Source organism: Oculina patagonica, chromosome 3 (assembly GCF_052425735.1).
Source record: "Oculina patagonica isolate OP01 chromosome 3, crgOcupat, whole genome shotgun sequence".
Taxonomy (NCBI): domain Eukaryota; kingdom Metazoa; phylum Cnidaria; class Anthozoa; order Scleractinia; family Oculinidae; genus Oculina; species Oculina patagonica.
Genome location: NC_135760.1, coordinates 26,454,266 through 26,468,889, shown reverse-complemented (window position 1 = coordinate 26,468,889; position 14,624 = coordinate 26,454,266). Strand labels below are relative to the sequence as shown.

At 37.9% G+C, this 14,624-nt stretch overlaps 1 pseudogene; it reads left to right on the top strand.

The window, feature by feature from the left end:
• Positions 1 to 4,460: 4,460 nt before the first annotated feature.
• LOC144647598 (uncharacterized) lies at positions 4,461 to 6,110 on the top strand (annotated as a pseudogene).
• The last annotated feature ends 8,514 nt before the right edge of the window (positions 6,111 to 14,624 follow it).

Genomic DNA, 14,624 nt, shown 5'->3' with positions numbered 1-14,624 from the left:
TGCATTACTACGCTTAGTGATTGGCTAACAAAACTCGCGCCACTTTCACCGCCAATCAGAAGTAACACCAAAATCAATCGTGATTCGCCCACGTACGTTTTCCCGCGCTTCGTGCCGGCTAAATGTATTTGCTTCGAGTTTTGATTGGATTACTGGTTTGTCCGTGTCTTTTGTGATTGGCCAAAGTGATAACCTTGGTTTTCGTTTTACGACGCTCAATTACATTGAAAACTGATATATGCTGTTAAATGGCAATTTGTCACGGGATTCTTTCCGTAAGACTATTAAATGGAAAGATTGTAAAAGAGCGGAACATTATATTCATACAAAAGTGATCTCGCAAAACCCTTGAAACAGGACTTAAAAGGCGTTGAATAGTTAATATCTAGTAATTAAAGGAAAGAATACGTCTAATGCACTAGTTTTTTTAGAAATTACTCTTTAGTATATTAAGACTTAATAACTTAATGGTCTCGACAGAAGCAGTTAACATATAAAACAATTTTCATTGTTTCCCGAGAATCTCACCGTTTTCCAGGGTGGAGCCAGAGGAAACACTAAGATTCGAGGGAAAAAAATCAACTGGTTTCCCGAGGGACCAGTTAAGTGATTTGTTATATAGCACAATGAAGATATCAGAAGATGCAATGTGAAAAGAAATCGATCCGGTCAACATTCGCGGGTAAGTGTGTATTGATACATCCTGATGTCAAAGTTTTTGTATTGCTACCTGCTCAGAGACTTTTGGCGGGAAACAGTTTTATTGTTAGATGTATTAAATGTAACCTCTAAGTTTCCAATCAGAGCACGCCGGCTGTTGGGGAAAAAATTTCCGCTATATCAGTAACAATGTCAGTTATTATGAGTAGGTTCCCAGTGAGCCTGGTTTGTTAGAAAAAGGTGTACAGAGACTATTTAACAACAAAGTTTTGTAATGTGGGGCTTGTGTAAGTACTCTTCGATTACTAAGCAACCACGTGCACAGATATGCAAAATGTCTCCACCAGTAGTGTAGGGGCTCTTACATTTTAACTACCCTTAAAAATGAGTGAAAACATCAGCAAGTGTTTTTGAAGTCCACCTTAAAAAAAAGTGACTTCTCAAACTCGATAGCTTTGTTCTGTTACTGCACTACCGCAGTTTACTTGTGTTTATTTTTAATGTAAATATAATATTTGCTGCAATCTACGTAAACTTAATGGTTTGGGTTTTTTGCTTTTTTCTCAAAGAATTAGGTTTTCTGAGGTAGATTTGACCAATTTTTAGAGTTTTGCGTTTTTTTTAGGTAATAGGTCAGTTCAGAGTTTGTCCCCCCTCCTTACTTGTATTCAACAACTATTCACCGAGGTGGAGGTGGCTAGTGGCAGTGAACATCCACCACTGGCCACCGAAACTGCGGTGAATTTTTGCTTTAGTACATGTTTACTAAAACAGTGAGACAAAATTACCCAAAAAGGATGATTTTTAATTCATTTATTCCTGTCAACGATTACAATTTTCGCGCGCGAGTTGCTCGGAGGTGAGTAATAAAGGATACCTGAGTTTGAGTAGCCAGAGCGCGCCAATAATGCTGTCCACTGTTTTAGTATATACTAAATAGATTTAATCATTTCACCATCATTTTCTTGATACGACGTTTTATTCAAGTGTTAGAAAAGTAAAAAAAAAATCCTAAAAACAACCTAAATCTACACATTTAACTGCATTTTCTTGCATTTATTCATTCATTCGATTCTTTTGTCCTTTCACTATTATTCTCTTCCATGTCGTAGGGACGCGACCTTTTATAGGAAGGAATATACACGTTAAAGTATATTTCATCAATTTTATAGAGTTTTGAGTGTTTTATGAAATTAGTCAAGAAATTAAACTTCTACATGTGTTATAGCCGGTTCTTTAAAGCCACCTTGCCACTCTAATTCTTTCGCGTACTTAGTTAAATTTTACCAAATGTCCCCACGTTTAATTTTTATAGAAAAATATTTCAGGTTACATTTCGTTGGGCACCAACGTAATTACTTCCTCTTAATAAACCACCATTGATATTGGTGGTCTTTTTCTTCATTTGACATTGATGTCCAAGATTGAAAGCAGGTGCGGTTGTTTAATAAATACTTTAATAAAGGGAAAGTGTCACCATGATTTAGTGCTTCTTGAAAATGAAATGAAGGTGTTGGTATAAATAAGATGCCACTATTAATGGCCTGACATTAAATTGCTAAAATACTGTACTAATCACGAACATTGTTCAAAGGTGGTTTGGCTACGGACGGATATGGCAGTAGTGGTCTAAACTTTGAAAAAGTATGGCATACGTTTTCAAATTCGACAGTGCCTACTTGAAAAAAAAAATCGCTTATAAACCATTAATTCTATTTACTCACACCTTTTAGAATGAATTATTCCTTTCTCTGTAGTGCACCCTCGTAATTCTGTCATAGTTAACACCAAAACGTATGAGAATTGCCGGGATACTAGGTTACTGGCCATTTTTATATTATTCATATTTAAAAGAATTATGTGTGTTTTGGTGAACGTTTAACAGTGAAGACATGGGATTGTACACTAAGTAACGTGCATCTCACAGATATAAGCATTCAATCTTGGGCATATCTGTCATTTGTCGTAAATGTCTTTTGTTAGCCTTCCCTCCGGATTACTTCGATATCTTGAACTTTTTCAACAAGTAATGTTATTTTCTTAGGTATGCTAGAATGGCAAGGACTTGTAATTGTCGAACTGTAGTTGTTCCAGTTAAAAAGAGACAATTTGTGCGAAGGTTTAATTGACTTTAACTTAGACGTAACTATAGTGTAAGTGCTTGTAAAGTAAATTTCAGCCTGAACTTTCTACGTTGGCCGTTTACCTGAAAGAACTGGGAAACTTAGTTTTCCGTTACAAACGGACAATGGAACATTTTAATAAAAAGGCTTACCTAGTTCCGAGAAAATATTTATTCAGCCTTGTACAATATAGTTTTGTTTTTCCGCCTAAAGAAATAAGGATCGCCTTCGTTTTGACTTCGACCCATTTTGTCCACCCACTGCAGTGATTGGTATCATTCAATGACCGAGCACAGAATTACAGAACTTTGACATCGTTATTTTCTTAAAGAGACTATGTCACGGATTTTAACAGATTTTTGAACAACCAAAATTTATATTTTTATCGTAGGAAACTAAAAAATAACGGTCCATGTTTTTATAAACAATTGCTACTTTAGAGCACTAAAACTGTTTATAAGCGTGTTTGGCTTCGGATGGATCGGATGGAAATGATTGTAATTTGAAAATGTTAGCCAACGTTTTCAAGTTGTTTCGCGCGGCTTCAAAAACGATATTTTTAGGCGAAGTTTGACTTCTATCCTCAAATAAAGGTTATATCTTCAGTTAAATGTTCAAAGATAATGTTTTTCATGGGTAAAGTTGCCTTCTACTTATTTCAGAACAGTTAAAGACCAAAAAACTGCAAAATCCCTGTTGCATAGTCCCTTTAATTTCTACTCAGAATTCGAAGAGCGACCACTTGGCCAATCACAGCTAATGGCGTGGACGTAATGTGTACGATCATACATATCAGTTTTTGCGTACGACAGTTTTTTGCCTGAAGCTGGTTGAAAAAGATCTCACAAATAAAGTGAAGGCTGATCTGAAAAAGAAGACCACTGTTTACTGTCTCAAGCCCCTAGCGAAACGCGAACTACATCGGTTTGGTAACATTGACATAATGTGATTGCGCGATGCAGTCGTTGTGTCACATAGCCCCCACAAATGACCACTACTCATCACTAGATTTCTCAGTAGCTTAGTGGTTTTACAGCCGACTTCTATAAGTGTAGGGCTTTCCACAAGTTACTCGAGATTTCCCAAAAAGTTGCCCGTATAAATTTCTCAAGAAGTTGCTCAAACGTTGCTCTAAAAATCCAAAAAAAGTTGTTTCTGATAATAAAAGTTGCTCGAATTTTGCTCCAAAAAATCCAAAACGCTGCTTCTAATCAAGAGAATTTCTCTAAATATATGCTAATTTCCCTTTGAGAGTAAGATTTCTAAGCAGTTTAATGCAATTTTACAGCAAAAGAAGTATCTTAATAACATATTAAGGGGAAATTTTTTTAAATACTACAAGGATTTCTTTAACTGAGGAAAATCGTGAAGATATCAATGACGTCATGTTTGCTGACGGGATTGTAATGTTTTAATGCAAAATGAGCCGAAAGTTGAAATGTCCTCAGATGTTCCTAGAAAGTCTTCGGCAAACTTCGTAAATCTTCGGACTTCGTAAATCTTTAGGCGGCATTTAGCCGATAAACATTCGTTGAATCCTCCCCATTCCAAGTCATCCAAAAGTCCAATCCAAGCTGCACCTCCGAAAGGAGGCCTGGCCCCTCAGCGCACATTTACCGTGCCTGGTTCATTTTGCTTCGTCTGTGTGGTCGTTCGTAGCGTGTTATCGTCTTCATTATGTCTAAGGGAAGCCGTGTTGGGTCCAAATCGGCTGTTGTAAGAAGGAGTAAGAGAAAAAAGCGTTCAGGTTTTCTTGGAACACCCAAATGGAGGAAAGACGAGGAGAGAAAACGGCCGAAATCGACAACTGAAATCACCTTTGTTGCTGATGATTGTGATGTCGGAAGCGACAGTGATTGTTCAGATAAACCCCTTCCTGTAAAGTCTTCATCAAAACGAAAAATATAGGAAATTGAATCGTCCTCCTCCGGACATGGGAAGTCTAGAAGATTTAATTCAAAGAGTTCATGCATTCAGCGGAAATTGAATTGTTCAGGTTAGCAATTAAAACCAGTAGGGGATGTTTTAGCTGCTCACAGTTTCAGTCGGTTGAATTTATTATTGTTTGAGTTGGAAAGTTTTAGACTAGATTTTATTGCTAAAATATTTCTATTGAGATGAAAATAAGATAAAGAGAGGCATAAGTATTGTCCCTCAAATTCATGGTGCTCTTACAAAAGGACTGGGAAACCAATTGTAAACAAGGGCCTCCATCTTGATCCTGTCTTTGTAGAACACTTGAAGCATGTGTACCACTGCTTATCAGATGAAAAGCTTTTGAAGAGGTGTCTGCCAGGACACACTCAAAACCCAAATGAATGTATCAATTCCTTGGTTTGGATACGATGCCCTAAGCATAAGTGGTTTGGAAGAAAGCGTGTAGAAATGGTAGCAATCTCTGCAACATTGCATTTCTGCTCTCGTACAAAAGCCAAGCACAGGGTCATGGAACTTTCTGGAATGGGGAGTACAAACTATGTATGCCAGCCAGAAAAGAGACATTCAAAGAGTGAAGAAAGCTGAAAAAAGATCATCAGAGTTATTCAAAAGAAAAAGACGAGCTACAAAGAAGGTCTCTGTGAGGATCGAGGAAGCTCGTATTCAAGGGGAAGGGACCACATATGGGGCTGGCGCCTTCTAATGCAGCAAATGGACATGTGAATGACTCACATATCACAGTTTTGTTTGTATTTACTTCTTAAGACAGCATCTTATCAGAAACTACAGTGCTTCTAATGATGTTGATGAAAAAACCTTGTACTTTGACATTGGACACTTTTAACTTCAATTTCTCAAAACTAGTGTTTTTCGTGACTGGGGAACTGCCCCGGCTAATATTTGCAAGAGGTTTTGAGCTATTGACTTCATTTTTTCAGCAGATGTTCCTTGTATTTATATCTACAGGATGAGTGATTTAGTTTTTGGCCTACCTAAATTAATTATGAATGGTAAAAATTACACCTAAACTGTAAGTTTCCTGGTTACCATGGCAACATGATTGACATTTTATGAATTCCAAATCACTCATCCTACATTTAGACTATAGGTGGACATACTGGAATTGGTCGTTTTTCAATTACTTTTAATGCATTCTCCTATAAAATTGGGGCAGCAGAGTACTGTGATGTGCAGTACTGTAAGTACTCCGTTAATTATTACCAGGAGAATGATTGACAGGTGGACAACTGATGCATTTTCAGAAACCTCAGGTTGTCATTGTTCTGGGCCAGTGCTCTTTATTTTGTTCTAGTGAATTATATTTGGTTGATATGACATCGTATATTGTGCCCAAATTGTACGAAAATCTGACTGTAATCCCGCCTTAAAGCCAATTAAATACACATGAAAAAGTGGTTGCTTAGCACCTGATGAAAGAGGGGATCATTTGTTGATATACATATTTGTAATTTTTTTTACTGTTGGGCACTGTCGTCAAATATCTGTCACAGTTAAAAAACTGATAAAGAAAGCTTCTCCGCGTTGCTAAATTTTACTAAATCGACGGCGATTCTGAAGCCGAGCAGGAAATGTGCGCGAGTTTTTCGTCGTGTGCGCGGATTACGCTAAGTTTTCAGAGTTTTCTTACGTGGTTCATATCTATGCAGTGATACCTGCTACATCGTGTTCTGAAGAACGATCATTCAGTGCGTTGCGCAGTTTGAAAACTTACCTCCGCAGCACCTGATGGGGCGACAACGTGTCATAACGCCAAATAAAAAAAAACATACAAATATTTCTCGTCCCCGCCCGCTTCATTTTTTGGGGCCGCCTCTCTCTTTTTATTATTTGTTTTTGGAAAAGTTAGAACGAACAAAACCCAACAATGTTTACTTTCACTTTGTACGGAGTAAGACATGGCTTTTGTCTGCGTTTTAATACAATCTGAGGCCAAAACTGTAAATCCATGTTACGTTAATGCATCGTATGACCCTCGTTTCTTCTCGACTGTTTCAAATTTGACCTGTTGTTAGTCGCCCGCGAAATAATGTGTGACCGTGTCACTGCCGTGTTCCAAGAATCGTTTCTTTCTAAATCAAAACTTGCTACGGGTGGGAGAAAGCTATTGGTTTCATTGACGACAACTCCTTTTAGTATATTTCTAGCTTTTTATTACGGCGATGAAAAGATCGTGACACGGCTTCTCTGCTGGTGTGACACTAGTTCACACTAGTTACACCGCAGTGGATTTTATAAGTGTCTCGTGATCTTTGCGGTAAAATTAAATCGGTTTTTCGCGTGAAATTTAACGTGGAATTCCCTCGTCAGGTAGTGGATTTTCCTATATAATTAACAGGGCATATGGGAAGCTTTAAGTACAAAGGAAAATTGCCATAAAGATGGAAATGATTATACGGTCCTTTCGTAATTAAACTTTAAAAAAAAATTCTTTTGAAACTTGTTGACTGTTTTTAGAAAATCGTGAACGTCATTAATTTGTGTTATAATTAACAGGGCATATGGGAAGCTTTACATTACAAAGCAAAATTGCCATAAATACGGTTCTTTCGTAAATAAATGTTAATAAAAAATTCTTTTGAGAGCTTGTTGACTGTTTTAAAAAAATCGTGAACGTCATTAATTTGTGTCATTATAATTAACAGGGCATATGGGAAGCTTTAACATTACAAAGCAAAATTGCCATAAATACGGTCCTTTCGTAAATAAATGTTAATAAAAAATTCTTTTGAAACTTGTTGACTGTTTTTAGAAACTCGTGAACGTCATTACTTTGTATTATAATCAACAGGGCACATGGAAATCTTTAACATTACAAAGCAAAATTGGAATCAGTGTGACGAAGAGTAAGAGCTCATGCATACGAGCTTGATAAATGAGCTGCACCATTAAAAAACACGGAGAACGTTGTTAATCAGCGGTATTTTTTTCCTTGAAAGAGAAACTGATATGCGATGGGTTAGAGCTGAAAAGTCTCTTTCGTTATCGTATGATTGTTATTTGTAAGTTATTATCGTGCATGTGAATTGCTGCAGAGGTCTTGCCGAGCTTACAGCTCGACACCTTGGGAAAATCATTTGACAAGTCACGCAAATACTAAAATTCCTAATAAAGTAGGAACGAGAAAGATTCTGGGTATCTTTTTCCTGCTAATGATGGCCGTAACCACGTTATTTATGTTTACTAAATATATCAACCGCAAACCTATCCAGGATGAGTAATCCGACTACACTGTAGGTGGTTCATAACGTGTATATTTTCTTTCGTGCAAAAGAAAGGTGAAAAGGCGGGATCAATGATATAAGTCTGAAAGCAAAAGAAAGAAAATATTGGTAATGCAAAGAAGCTATAAGGCAAGCAATGTATTTGCTTGGTTGACTAGTCATTCCTTTGTGTTAATAATAACGAAAATTTGAAATAACTTCTATTCCTACCATACAAAATATTTTGCCCACATTTCTGAATGTGAAGATATTATTTGTTATTTAAAAGCTAAGCCAAAATAATGTTCTGTATTAAGTACACCTTGCTGTTTTTAATAATTTAGGGAATTCTCTCATGTTTAACGAAACTTCAAGCATTCTTAAGAGGACATACGCACAAATTTCACACAAAACTGAAAATTCTTGGCAAGAGTCCTTTAATGGATTTCGCTCATTCTCTTACCATGGGTAGGCCTTAATATGAAATAAATCACAGTATACTTTGTTTGGCTAAATATCGATTTGTTTTCGAGAAAATCGATAATTCTAAAATCCAGCAAAATTGACGCTTTTGGAGCTCAAAATTTATGCCGAGTTTGTTAGCTTCGCGTCGAAAAATAAAGCACTCTGAAAGAAAAATACCTATTTAATATCGAAGAATAACTTCAAATTAGTACGTCGAAAGCAATTTCTGCTCTTGAAGTCCTTTTATTTACAAAATATAATTAAATTTATTCGACACACTTTTGATTTAATTCAAAATAGGTCAAACTTATCGCTTTATTTAAGTATGAGCGAAGCGAAATAAATGGCCGAAAATTTGATAGTAGACAGATAAATGATTGTTCTTTTCGATACTAAAAGGATTTCCTGGAGAAATGATTTAGTGCGATGCTTTCAGATCTCAAAGTTGCTTAAAATTCGTTAATTTAACCGACCGTGACATTGTTGATCGTATCAACTTTATGTCAACATTCCACGCAAAGGTTAATTTTCCCCATGTGAACTAAATAAAAACATAGACTTGCTTACCGTGGTGTTCGCTGATACATTGTAAATCCTGTTTTCCTCATTTACGACAAAACCTAAGCCCTCGGCGAAGCTGCTTATCCAATTTTCTTGACGCGCCATTTGTAACTGATTTCCACGTCTTGAAGTGACAGTTCTTTTCCATGCATTCTTGAAAACAGTCCAGTCTTAACTGATCAGTGTAAACAGGAATACGAAGCACTTTGCTTTAAATCAACTTAAAGCTTAGCAGCAGTGGTAGATAAATCGATACGGCCGGCGAATCTTCGTTTCGAAAACCGCCATTTGAGATTTGTCGGCCCTTTGTCCTGCGGTATGCAGATAATTAATTCACACTTCAGTAACTTCCGGCACATGAAATCGACAACCACCGTGACCAGAAAGCACCCTGCTTTTTGGTGTATTGGTTGAGGCACTATAAGATAAGCTCTCAATGAAAAACTTTTAAGCTGAACTTGTAATTAAGTTTCACTTCAGTTAGCCACCGTTCGAGAGAGTTGTTAAATGGTTGCATGAAAGCGCTTTTAACTTCCGGGTCGAAAGTTCTTCTGTTGCGTTGCTTCGCTTTGCTTCATATTTTTTATCCATGCAGTTCTTATCCTTGTTCAAATTCTTGATTAGGCTAAGGCAAAACAGTTGTAGAGTCAACTCTCCCTTATTGAAGATCTCTATAAGACGGACACCTGGTGTTGGTTCTGTCCTTGCCGTTTTTTCAGTCAAAAATGGTAGAATAGGGGTTAGTAGACAAAATTTGGATCCACATATTTGTAAACTCTCAAGGGACTTTTTTAATTTCTCAAGGGACAGTTTTAATTTCTCAAGGGATTACCTTCCGCTGTGGGTGATCACTTGCGATTTCGTGGAAAAAACGTGACTTGTCACATTTACAAACGTTATATAACAATTTTAAAAGTGACATGTCAGCTTTCTTATCTCAACGCACGTGTGTCTGAAAGGCGATCTATAAAAAGCGTCGCACAAACAATGGATTGCGTAACTAAAACACGAATAAATAATCACTAGCACTTACATCGCGTTGAGAGCAATGTTGCATGAATCGGCTTTACAACATGCGATAGTATCTACGCAGTTCGAGTGGAATTTCAGTCAAAGACAGCAAAATTCTTTCGTATTTCATCTTCAAATATAATTCGAAAGCATTCACTGTATATGTGGCTTTTGTTTAATCCTGGGTCTTGATATCCGACCCTCGCCGAGCCTAGACAAAACGCAGCTTGAGTGTAACGATTTGTTTACGCAATGTTTTCTCCGACAGTAGTCGGAAATATCCGTATTTTTTTTTCGTGCTTTTTCATGGAGCAATCGTAACGATACGGCCTTGAACACATTGAACGGCGGTCTACCTATAACAATTCAAATATAGCGTCGCAAAAACAAAGCGTCGAACGCATATTTTGCTGTTTCATTTGCTAATTTCGCTGCCGTAATCGACTGCCTAGAAAGGTCCTTGCAGTTTTAAAGTATAGAATTGTCAGATCTCGCTGAAATTTGCACTGTTTATTTGTGTAATGTTAAGGAATATGTGTATAAATACCCGGCGCGAACGAGCCATTTTTGACAAAATTATATGGCTGCATTTCCTCCGCGAAGATAGGAAATTGTTAAATTAAACTACAAAGAAACTGTAATGATAAGTTCGAAGAACAGTGCACAGGATAAACCTTCGACTCATACTTCATGCAAAAACGTCGATATCTCGAAGAGACTTTGATTATACTCTAACCAGCTAGGCTACGTTTACACGGGACCGGACCGGAGCCGTTCCGGACTGGACCGGACCGGATCGGCCTCTGTTTACACGGAAGCGTTTGGAACCGATCCATGTGTTTACACAGGACGGTTCTGGAACCGGTCCGGAACGGTTCCATAACTTGACCTGCAAAATAGCAGGTCCAGTTTTGGTTCCGTCCCGCACCGGTTCCAGAACGGTCCCGTGTAAACAGAAGGTCTATCCTATCCGTGTAAACAGAAGGCCTATCCTATCCGAAAATCGGACCGGATACGTTCCGGACAGCAGCAGTGGTTGATAAATCGATTCGGCCGGAAAATCTTCTTTTCGAAAACCGCCATTTGAGATTTGTCGGCCCTTTGTCCTGCGGTGTGCAGATAATGTATTTCACACTTGCGTAACTTCCGGCACATGAAATCGACAACCGCCGTGACCAGATAGCACCCTGCGTTTTGTTATAGTATTGGTTGAGGCACCATGTTATTGCTATATTAATATAAGCTCTAAATGAAAAACTTTTGGACTGAACATGTAATTAAGTTTCACTTCAAGTAGCCACCGTTTGAGAAAGTTGCTAAATAGTTGCATGACAGCGCTTTTAACTTCCGGGTGTAAGGTTCTTCTGTTGCGTTTCTTCGCTTTATAGTTTTTTTGTTCTTACCTTTGTCCAAGTTCTTGATAAGGTCAAGGCAAAACAGGTGAAAACAAAATCTAAGATGTTATCGTTGGATCCGTCTTCCGTGAATGTTAAAAAATATGACCATATATATATTCTGTTGGGGTCCGGCGTAAACAAGGGAAAGTGCCCCCCGCCAGAGCTTGCGGGGAGGGACAAGCGCCTCGCCTTCAGGGGACCCAAATGTATTAAAAATATCATAGTCATTATATAAATATTTTGCTTTTAAACCTGTTTTCCGGTGTGTTTTTGAGTTGATTTGGAAGCTATTAGGGGAAAACGGTTTAAGTTTCAAATATTATCCGCAGTCTATTCCTTCGTAAATAAGACGTTTGTAATTTAATACGACTCAAGTTTCCAAACAACAAGAGATATAAAGTAATAACTTTATAATCACCTTAATTTTCAATTCAATAGGCGAACTTCATTAGTTGTGGAAGCTGGGGTATTCCTCCCCGGGGGGGGGGGGGGTACTTGAGTAAATTTTTGTTGGGTATGTGCCGCTGGCCTCTCAGAACCCCTACCCCATTGTAGTCATATTCTATGGCCAATTATAGACCCCATCTTAGTCACTTTTGGGTAAATTTAATTTTTACGACCCCAACTTAGTCACTTTCTGGGAGCTGTTTGTCAAATATTGAACAACAGCAATAAATACGGTAACACTTTTTTCGGCGAATATTTCCGTTCATAAATCACAACTTGCCAGAATTTTCGTACTCTCAAAATCCCGGAAAAGTGTGACCCTATTCTAGTCACCCTATAAAAAATGCTTGAAATGGCGACCCCATTATAGTCAGCCCAGTCGTGAAAATGCGACCCCATCCAGCGGCACATCCCCATTAGCCCATTTATAGGAAGTGCCCCCGGGGGTATTCCCCCAAAACGGCTCTGTGCCGTCCAATGAGGTCGTGGTTTTGGGTTCCAGATCTAGAGCGGGATTTTCAATATCAGACGATATCTAGAACGAGGTATGGTATTTGAACACACAAAAGTTTCAAAATATCAGCAGCCAAAACGGGGTGACTTGTTTCTAGAACGCGGTATCTTTTGAATGCAAGTTCTTTCTAACTGAATACCAGAGGCCCTTCCAATTATGCTGGTAAAAAGGGAATGTTATGCTTCTAACAATGCTAAAGTTTATTGTCCGACATAATGCTCAACTGTAATTATGCTCATTTTTTTAAAATAATGCTACTTTGGTATAAAGCTTTGTTGTACTTTGCTGAAATAAATACAAAAAATGGCATCACGTCAGAAGCCCATAACAAACTTCTGATTACGTGTACTTTTTTCACCTAGCTTTAATCGAATGAAGTGAAAAACAACCTTTCCTTTATTTTTACACCAATATACACCTTGGTGTAAACAGTCATAAATGTTCGGCGTTTTATTATAAATTGTTTACCGTGACTGGTATTACAACTGCATATACATGATCAGGAGCCCATCAACTGACATGATATATGGTCCCTTTTTCCCCTACCCCTTCCCTGCCTTTCCTTCCCGCTTTCATTTCGCACAATCCTCCACATGAGAAGGTAGGAGAGCCTGTTTACAAGCTAGACTACACAGAATATATATTTTTAACTGACATTCACGGGAGACGGATCCAACGACGCCATCTAAGGTTTTGTGTACAGCTAACTCTCTCTGAAACGGGTAACTTCGGGACCGGCTCCAACTCAGTTCGTCTAAAAGAGATGTCCGTCTTATAGAGATTTTAACGTCGTTTCAAATTTTCCACTGAAGAAGGGACAGTAACCCCGAAACGTATGGAAACAGTTATCTATCATCTGGCCCACTTTACATTTACATTTTAAATTATCGTTTACATACACTTGTTATATGCGCTACACAGTCGCACGAAATTTTTGTTAGATATTTCTATGTTACCGTCTCAAAGGGAATCAGTTAAATACAGTATAAAAATGACTGAAAAAACGGCAAGGACAGGACCAACACCAGGTGTTCGTCTTATAGAGATTTTCAATAAGGGAGAGTTAACTCTACAACTGTTTTTCCTTAGCCTAATCAAGAATTTGAACAAGGGTAAGAACTGGATAAAAAACATGAAACAAAAAGAAGCAACGCAACAGAAGAACTTTCGACCTGGAAGTTAAATTTTAAAAGCCCTTTCATGCAACCATTTAACAACTCTCTCGAACGGTGGCTAACTGAATTGAAACTTAATTACAAGTTCAGCGCAAAAGTTTTTCATTAAGAGCTTATGTTAAAATGATAAAAATAGTGCCTCAACCAATATTCCAAAAAGGAGGGTGCTATCTGGTCACGGTGGTTGTCGATTTCATGTGCCGGAAGTTACTCAAGTGCGAATTAATTATCTGCATACCGCAGGACAAAGGGCCGACAAATCTCAAATGGCGGTTTACGAAACGAAGATTCGCCGGCCGTATCGATTTATCTACCACTGCTGCTAAGCTTTAAGTTGATTTAAAGCAAAGTACTTCGTATTCCTGTTTACACTGATCAGTTAAGACTGGACTGTTTTCAAGAATGCATGGAAAAGAACTGTCACTTCAAGACGTGGAAATCAGTTACAAATGGCGCGTCAAGAAAATTGGATAAGCTGCTTCGCCGAGGGCTTAGGTTTTGTCGTAAATGAGGAAAACAGGATTTACAATGTATCAGTATGGTGGGTGATTACCGTCATAATTAAACTTTGGATTATGTTACTTGTTATTGCATTTTGTTTTACAATAAGTTGCTTGTGTGTTTGAATTTTATGTTGGTTGTATCAATTTTCTGTCAGAATTCAGAAATTTTCGTCTAATCAAATTTTCGGATAACTCTAAACTTTCTAGTCATTTGAATTTTTCAGGTTGTGCCAGTTTTCGGGAACTATTCCAATTTCAGACTGTTTTCCAATGCTTTGCATCTCCGATTCGTTTTTCGTTTCTGGTGTATTTTTTGCCAGTAGTTCGAATTATAGTTTATAGTGGAACACCACCAGCCAGCGCTAACTCACCGAAAACGCTTCAAAGTGGCCTGAGAAGCGGACAAACAACAAAGTATACAACAAGGCAATAAGGTTAGTCGATTTTATTAGCGAAACATTACATATTATTCCTTTTGAAAGAAAATCGTTGAGTTCCCATACAAACCCTTATAAATCGCATCTTTGTAACACAAAACCGCTCAAAGGCAAGGGTCACGTTCGCTAAGACTTTATGAATAATTCACATAGTGCGCTTGGGCCGCCTGTG